The sequence below is a fragment of the Panulirus ornatus genome, chromosome 24 (assembly GCF_036320965.1).
Source record: "Panulirus ornatus isolate Po-2019 chromosome 24, ASM3632096v1, whole genome shotgun sequence".
NCBI lineage: Eukaryota > Metazoa > Arthropoda > Malacostraca > Decapoda > Palinuridae > Panulirus > Panulirus ornatus.
In genome coordinates this window covers 13,423,993-13,433,460 of record NC_092247.1, presented here as the reverse complement: position 1 = coordinate 13,433,460, position 9,468 = coordinate 13,423,993, and the positions used below count along the sequence as shown (strand labels likewise).

The 9,468-nt window shown below is 38.8% G+C and overlaps 1 long non-coding RNA gene across 2 annotated transcripts; it reads right to left on the bottom strand.

Moving 5' to 3' along the window:
• Positions 1 to 636: 636 nt before the first annotated feature.
• LOC139757110 (uncharacterized) lies at positions 637 to 7,041 on the bottom strand. Of its 2 annotated transcripts, none has more exons than XR_011714505.1 (3): positions 6,925 to 7,041; positions 4,862 to 4,970; positions 637 to 2,311 (listed from the first exon to the last, which is right to left on the bottom strand). It is a non-coding gene; the product is annotated as an uncharacterized lncRNA (long non-coding RNA). The 2 variants fall into 2 exon arrangements; XR_011714504.1 differs by lacking the exon at positions 637 to 2,311 and adding an exon at positions 2,318 to 2,797.
• Positions 7,042 to 9,468: the final 2,427 nt, after the last annotated feature.

Below are 9,468 nucleotides of genomic sequence, written 5' to 3'. Positions count from 1 at the left end.
GGATCTTAATTCACAGAACTATCTATCACTTGCACAGTGATAGATAGGATACTATCACTGCACAAGTTCCTTGATCATTTCCATTCAAATTGTTACAGTAAGGAGACACAAGTGAAAATATAAATCTATAACAAGGAAGCAAAATGTTCTTCTTGTAAAACAAAGATAATGATACAAATTTCATGTTATCACAATTGAGAATTAAGACCATATAAAAACTCAAAAGAAGACAAAAATAATTCAGGGGCTTATATGTTCACCAGATAAACCCAGTCAAAGAGTAATAACATCAATAATACAAGTCTGTGTTAAACTCTGTAACCTGGACAAATAAGGTTTTGCAAAATGAAATTCACTGAAAAAGGATAAAAGAACAAGTCTAAGAACAGTAAGAGGAACTCAAGAAGGGTTAAACATAGTCAACGTCAGTAAGAGGTCAAAAGAGATATGAAGGAATAACATGATGGTAAGGCCTGATGAAACAGATATCAGCCAGAGTGAGCTGAAGTGGAAGAAGATGAGACATTAAGACTTGGTGCAGGAGACAACCCGGCGTGGGATATATATATATATATATTTTTTTTTTTTTTTTTTCATACATATTCGCCTTATCCCGCGTTTGCGAGGTAGCGCAAGGAAACAGACAAAAGAAATGGCACAACCCACCCCCATACACAATGTACACATACACACACCCACACACGCAAATATACATACCTATACATCTCAATGTACACATATATATACACACACAGACACATACATATATACCCATGCATACAATTCACACTGCCTGCCCCTATTCATTCCCATCGCCACCTCGCCACACATGGAATACCATCCCCCTCCCCCCTCATGTGTGTGAGGTAGCACTAGGAAAAGACAACAAAGGCCCCATTCGTTCACACTCAGTCTCCAGCTGTCATGCAATAATGCCCGAAACCACAGCTCCCTTTCCACATCCAGGCCCCACACAACTTTCCATGGTTTACCCCAGACGCTTCACATGCCTTGATTCAATCCACTGACAGCACGTCAACCCCGGTATACCACATTGATCCAATTCACTCTATTCCTTGCCCTCCTTTCACCCTCCTGCATGTTCAGGCCCCGATCACAAAAAATCTTTTTCACTCCATCTTTCCACCTCCACTTTGGTCTCCCACTTCACCTCGTTCCCTCCACCTCCGACACATATATCCTCTTGGTCAATCTTTCCTCACTCATTCTCTCCATGTGCCCAAACCATTTCAAAACACCCTCTTCTGCTCTCTCAACCACGCTCTTTTTATTTCCACACATCTCTCTTACCCTTACATTACTTACTCGATCAAACCACCTCACACCACACATTGTCCTCAAACATCTCATTTCCAGCACATCCACCATCCTGCGCACAACTCTATCCATAGCCCACCCCTCGCAACCATACAACATTGTTGGAACCACTATTCCTTCAAACATACCCATTTTTGCTTTCCGAGATAATGTTCTCGACTTCCACACATTCTTCAAGGCTCCCAGGATTTTCACCCCCTCCCCCACCCTATGATTCACTTCCGCTTCCATGGTTCCATCCGCTGCCAGATCCACTCCCAGATATCTAAAACACTTTACTTCCTCCAGTTTTTCTCCATCCTCCTAATTGACTTGACCCTCAACCCTACTGTACCTAATAACCTTGCTCTTATTCACAGAAAGAATACTTCCAACATATTCCTTGCGCATCATAGAAAGGCAACTAAAGTTGAGAGGAGCGTGGGGCTGGTATCCCTCCCCTCCTTGTTTGCAATTTCTAAAAAGGGAAACAGAAGGAGTCAAGCGAGGAGTGCTAATCCTCCTCAAAGGCTCAGACTGGGGTGTCTGAATGTGTGTGGATGTAAACAAGATGAGAAGGAAGGAGAGATAGGTAGTACATTTGAGGAAAGAAACCTGGATGTTCTGGCTCTGAGTGCAACGAAGCTCAACGGTAAAGGGGAAGAGTGGTTTGGGAATGACTTTGGAGTAAAGTCAGGGGTTGGTGAGAGGACAAGAGCTGAAAAAGGAGTAGCACTACTCCTTAAGCAGTTGTGAGAGTATGTGATAGAGTGTAAGAAAGTAAATTCTAGATTGTTGTGGGTAAAAATAAAAGTGGATCAAGACAGATGGGTGATTATTGGTGCCTATGCACCTGGTCATGGTACAGTAATCTTAAATCTAATACTTTGGTGTAGATTATTTCTTACCCTCGTAACATGATCTTCAAACATTTTCACTCATTTCTTTTTGTGAGCACCATTAAAATCATTAACTCTTCTTCCTGATTCCAGTGCTGAAAAAATCAGTTTTCACAAGATGTTGCACAACCATACTTCCTTCACATCCAAAGAATTAAAACAGATCAGTTTTCCCTAAACTCCTTCAAATAAATGATATGGTAATTATTTGAATAGTCATCTCATCTAAATATTTGATATTCCACACTATCCTATGATGGGACATGACTCCAGTGCTCACATGTGGTCAACATTTTTTTTAAATTCATTCCTATGCACATGGCTTGATATTTGCTACACTATAATTTGCTACACTATAATTTGCTACACTATAATTGGTCACTTGGGATTAAACCCCTAAATCAGCAAAAAAATGTAAACAGTTTTCACTATTTCCACTGGAAAAGAGGAGTTACTAAAGCAAAACACGTCATGTTTGAATCAAAAATCAACAATATTAGGTCATGGAAAACACAGAAGCATTCTGACAACTATTGTAAATTTGGTCCACTTGCTGAATTTTTTTGTTTAGGCTGGATAACCTGTGGAATAATTGGATCCAAGATGTTAATCTACCAAGCATTCCAAAAAATAATTAACATTTCTTATCTTATTAATAGAAAATTAGAAATATTCCTTTGCTATGTTAGTTTCAACATATCAGTATGCCATCAAACATACATACATCCATAAACATGGCAATATGCAAGCCCAATGATAACCTGATAATCAGGGCTGCCTGTAAAAACAACTCCTACATCAACATACTTAGGCCCAAATAATCATTACTAACAAAACATCTTCCAATTAGCCAGTGTTGAATCATTATGACAAAGAATATTCCATAACCCAATAACATATCCAGCTCATACTCAACAAAACAAACTTCAGCAAATATAAATGCTTTCTGCTGGTAAACAGGTTAGTCACAGAAAACAAACAGCCCCTTCCTCAATATTCATGCCTTAACTACACCAATGTCTGGAAGGCTGAGCTTAATGCCTTTTCAATAAGCCAGCCAATTAATAAAATCAATTCTACTCACATCATCATACATTAAGTTCACATCCATTACCCAGTCGATACTTGCTGAAAAAGAACATCAGTCACTTTTATGCTCCTACTAGGTAAGTATGGTACAGTATGAGAAAGAATGACCAATGTTGCCTCTGCCTATTATTAGATGAGCTGGGCCAACATTCACTTAACAGATAATTCTTATCTTACATGTATGAAAGGTATGAGGATAACGGGCTGTAGTACTGGCGTATCACACATGACAGCTAGAGAATGGATGTAAGCAAATGAGGCTTGCTCGTTGTTTGTTCCAGATACTAACTTCCTAATGCTGAAATAGCAACCAAGTACGAAAGAAAAAGAACACAGACATATGAAACAAAGAGGATGATAAAATAGCTATCACCTTGCCTGGCCATTGTACTGGAAATGAAGCAATCTGTGCTTTTATATTCACGCAACTTTGAGGTTTGAATGAAAAAGCTTGAACCTCTCGTCAGGTTCATACTGTTACAAAACTTGCAAGATGTCTGACTCTTACATAACTCATTCATTTTCAAGATATCAGAAAAGGAAGAAGGTTGACATTGGAACTCAGATGCAAATGAACCTGTAGTACTGAAACAAAACAAGACGATAGAATTGCTATCACCTTGCCTGGCCATTGTACTGGAAATGAAGCAATCTGTGCTTCTATATTCACACAACTTTGAGGTTTGAATGAAAAAGCTTGAACCTCTCGTCAGGTTCACACTGTTACAAAACTTGCAAGATGTCTGACTCTTACATAACTCATTCATTTTCAAGATATCAGAAAAGGAAGAAGGTTGACATTGGAACTCAGATGCAAATGAACCTGTAGTATTGAAACAAAACAAGACGATAGAATAGCTATCACCCTGCCAGGCCACTGTACTGGAAATGAAGCAATCTGTGCTTTTATATTCACAGAACTTTGAGGTTTGAATGAAAAAGCTTGAACCTCTTGTCAGGTTCACACTGTTACAAAACTTGCAAGATGTCTGACTCTTACATAACTCATTCATTTTCAAGATATCAGAAAAGGAAGAAGGTTGACAATGGAACTCAGATGCAAATGAACCTGTAGTATTGAAACAAAACAAGTGCATTTATGAAATTTATGATCAAGGTATCAAAAATACAATCACATTGATCTTAACACAAACATGAGGTTTACAATCATATATTCAATGAAAAAGGAGTCTTAGCTACATTGCTTTTGCTCAATTCTAATCAATCATTATCTTATGCACTTAAGACATTCAGTATTCAATAAACTATTCATAATGAGAAACTACACATATTGCTGCCTGCAGCTGAGTAAGATACTACTTGGGATGGTGGAGTTAAATTTTGCATGCAATACAATACATCTAATGAGCAACAGATTATTGAAAGCAAGTGCCACAGGAAGATACTGCCCCTGTTAAATAGTCTTAACCACATTTTATGTGGTTACATAAGGTTCTGATTAAAAGAACTGAAGACACAGATCTCTTCAATTCATAACCAATCACAAAAAATCACAAGCATGAATAAAACTCACTAAAATCAGAAATACAACCCACCTTATTGTACCACTCTGGGATGCTTTTTTTAGTAAAGATGACACCAACCAATCCCCCAATGTTAGGGAATACAACAGCTGCTATTATTGTCAACCAAGACATGACTAATCTGGAAAGTGAAGTTTCATTAATACGGTAGAGGGAATATGAATCATCTTTCTACAAATTAATACATTACGAAAAACTTATATAACATCATCAGCTACAGTTTGCTTTAAAACATGACAAAAATGTCTTGGGCATGCATCTGGACCTGCTATTTGTCTCTATGGTTATCTTAATGATAATAAATCAACAATACATTACCTAGGTAATAAGAAATAACAACCAACTGAAATGCCCATTTGTACACAGGGAAGGAGTTTCAAATATGAGGCTCCAACCTTTACTCTAGAATTTTCATCATGCAAGTTTTTGAAATTTCCAATTCCATTTTCATTTCATTTCTCTTTGCGTACCTATTCCCTATGGTCCACAATTCAGTTGCCAAAGGAATAATTCCTCATATCCCTCCATACATTTTTCTTTTGCCTAACTTGCAAATGTGTCCTCTTGTTTTGGGTTCTCCTCATACTTTAAATTTACATTCAATAATAATGATGTTGTGGCTTCTTAAGAATACATATGTGAGAATCGTATACCTTCAACCTTCTAAAGTGGGCAGACTAATGACTAATAACTAAAGATCCATTAGGTGGCAATAAGAGTTTTTGTATTGTAATAGATACAAACACCATCCTTAGAGTGGAAATAATGGTAGAGATTAAAGTTGAAGTTCTGATAGTGTAGAGAAGACAACTTAGGCAATTGGGTTTCAGAGAAAAGATAAAGAGAAAAAGTAGGCAAATGGTGTTCTATAGAGGTAAGGTGTGATATGACACCATGAGTCTTACAGAATGGATAGAGAAAAAGCTATGTCTAACCTGTCTGTGTCAGAAAAAATGGAGTGGGTCCCTGTCACTTGATACCAATCAAGGGGGCCCTGAGAACCATCCAGCCCTTCTCGACCAATGGTACCAGTCCATTACGGCATCAGAAAATCCTTTTGGAGGTTAGCTGACATTACTTTGTTACAAACTAATATCTAAAGAACAAAATCACTTGGTAATTTAGCAGTTTAACTTTGCATCAACATTTGCCATTAATAGTGAAATATTTTGTTCTGCAGTGGAAGCATATGGTGAAGAGAATTAAGTTGCACATTGATTTAGAACATTATACTGAATGGTATTAAGCCTTAAAAGCAGATGAAATTGCAATTTGCAATCACAATACAGCTGAAAATCCATATATGCTGGTAGCCAGCATACAGTAGTACATTCTGTGACCACTTTTAATCCAAGCTGAATTAACTGGGTACAAAGTTCTGCCATCCCCAGAGGATAGTTGCCACTCAAAACGGACCATGAGTCAGCACAAGACAGCCTGGCATTGGATCTGCATGGGTTCACCCTAATCTAAACTCCATTCACCTTCAACCTTGGGGCGGCATGTCCACATTTGGTACGGCCATAAAGTAAACCACTATGGGTGGGTATAGAGGCTTGCTCAACGACGCACTAGAGAATGGAATGCTAACACTGTAAGCACAAACCTATAACTCTCAGTAAATCACATTATCAATTTGTATACTATTAGCCAGAGGTAATCTCAGAAAACAGACTGACTACATTCACGTGTGGGCAAGTCGGCAAAATACGTTCGAACCACTGGTGCAACCTTGTCGGTAAATGAGCATTTTAATTTGATCCACTGATGCTTGTTTATCAGTATGAATCAAACGTTATTTTGCAGACGAGCCGAAATAACCACTGCCAACATTCCATAACTTTCGCTCTTTAGTCTTTACAAGATATTCATGGAATTGATATCAATCACTTAGCCTAGCTAAGAAAACATTTCAAGATATCAGTACCAATATCACATTTACAAGGGAGGCGTGACCAACTGTAATCCAAGTGATATGCTAGTCACAGAAGCTGTCAATCAAGTCAATCTTACCTCATTCAGCAAAGTAAAATATATATAAACACAAGAAGCAGTAACAAAATTTATGTGCTTACGTTTAACATTCAAGTTTTGCTGTCTTATCACGACAATTTATCTAGTTATCAGGATTGTTTAAAAGTCAGACTTTGTTTACAATGAAGTTTGTGTGCCTGCCGACAGGTGGCTGCCTGAGAAGCAGCGGGCACTTTCAACTTTTATACATATATGGGAATGAATAAAGACAGTAAGAATTATGTACATGCGTATATATGTATGTGTCTCTGTGTGTATATATATGTATACGTTGAGATATATAGGTATGTATATTTGCGTGTGTGGACGTGTATGTATATACATGTGTATGTGGGTGGGTTGGGCCATTATTTCGTCTGTTTCATTGCGCTATCTCGCTAACGCGGGAGACAGCGACAAAGCAAAAATATATAAATAAATAAATAAATATATATATGCTCATCCTCCTCGTAGACTCAGATTGGGGTGTCTAAATGTGTGTGGATGTAACCAAGATGTGAAAAAGGAGAGATAGGTAGTATGTTTGAGGAAAGGAACGTGGATGTCTTGGCTCTGAGCGAAACGAAGCTCAAGGGTAAAGGGGAAGAGCGGTTTGGGAATGTCTTGGGAGTAAAGTCAGGGGTTAGTGAGAGGACAAGAGCAAGGGAAGGAGTAGCAGTACTCATGAAACAGGAGTTGTGGGAGTATGTGGTAGAATGTAAGAAAGTAAATTCTCGATTAATATGGGTAAAACTGAAAGTTGATGGAGAGAGATGGGTGATTATTGGTGCATATGCACCTGGGCATGAGAAGAAAGATCATGAGAGGCAAGTGTTTTGGGAGCAGCTGAATGAGTGTGTTAGTGGTTTTGATGCACAAGACCGGGTTATAGTGATGGGTGATTTGAATGCAAAGGTGAGTAATGTGGCAGTTGAGGGAATAATTCGTATACATGGGGTGTTCAGTGTTGTAAATGGAAATGGTGAAGAGCTTGTAGATTTATGTGCTGAAAAAAGACTATTGATTGGGAATATCTGGTTTAAAAAGCGAGATATACATAAGTATACGTATGTAAGTAGGACAGATGGCCAGAGAGCGTTATTGGATTACGTGTTAATTGACAGGCGCGCGAAAGAGAGACTTTTGGATGTAAATGTGCTGAGAGGTGCAACTGGAGGGATGACTGATCATTATCTTGTGGAGGCTAAGGTGAAGATTTGTATGGGTTTTCAGAAAAGAAGAGAGAATGTTGGGGTGAAGAGGGCGGTGAGAGTAAGTGAGCTTGGGAAGGAGACTTGTGTGAGGAAGTACCAGGAGAGACTGAGTACAGAATGGAAAAAGGTGAGAACAATAGAAGTAAGGGGAGTGGGGGAGGAATGGGATGTATTTAGGGAATCAGTGATGGATTGCGCAAAAGATGCTTATGGCATGAGAAGCGTGGAAGGTGGGTTGATTAGAAAGGGTAGTGAGTGGTGGGATGAAGAAGTAAGATTATTAGTAAAAGAGAAGAGAGAGGCATTTGGACGATTTTTGCAGGGAAAAATGCAATTGAGTGGGAGATGTATAAAAGAAAGAGACAGGAGGTCAAGAGAAAGGTGCAAGAGGTGAAAAAGAGGGCAAATGAGAGTTGGGGTGAGAGAGTATCATTAAATTTTAGGGAGAATAAAAAGATGTTCTGGAAGGAGGTAAATAAAGTGCGTAAGACAAGGGAGCAAATGGGAACTTCAGTGACGGGCGCTAATGGGGAGGCGATAACAAGTAGTGGTGATGTGAGAAGGAGATGGAGTGAGTATTTTGAAGGTTTGTTGAATGTGTTTGATGAAAGAGTGGCAGATATAGGGTATTTTGGTCGAGGTGGTGTGCAAAGTGAGAGGGTTAGGGAAAATGATTTGGTAAACAGAGAAGAGGTAGTAAAAGCTTTGCGGAAGATGAAAGCCGGCAAGACAGCAGGTTTGGATGGTATTGCAGTGGATTTTATTAAAAAAGGGAGTGACTGTATTGCTGACTGGTTGGTAAGGTTATTTAATGTATGTATGACTCATGGTGAGGTGCCTGAGGATTGGCGGAATGCGTGCATAGTGCCATTGTACAAAGGCAAAGGGGATAAAAGTGAGTGCTCAAATTACAGATGTATAGGCTTGTTGAGTATTCCTGGTAAATTATATGGGAGGGTATTGATTGAGAGGGTGAAGGCATGTACAGAGCATCAGATTAGGGAACAGCAGTGTGGTTACAGAAGTGGTAGAGGATGTGTGGATCAGGTGTTTGCTTTGAAGAATGTATGTGAAAAATACTTAGAAAAACAAATGGATTTGTATGTAGCATTTATGGATCTGGAGAAGGTATATGATAGAGTTCATAGAGATGCTCTGTGGAAGGTATTAAGAATATATTGTGTGGGAGGCAAGTTGTTAGAAGCAGTGAAAAGTTTTTATCGAGGATGTAAGGCATGTGTACGTGTAGGAAGAGAGGAAAGTGATTGGTTCTCAGTGAATGTAGGTTTGCGGCAGGGGTGTGTGATGTCTCCATGGTTGTTTAATTTGTTTTTGTATGGGGTTGTTAGGGAGGTGAATGCAAGAGTTTTGGAAAGAGGGGCAAAAATGAAG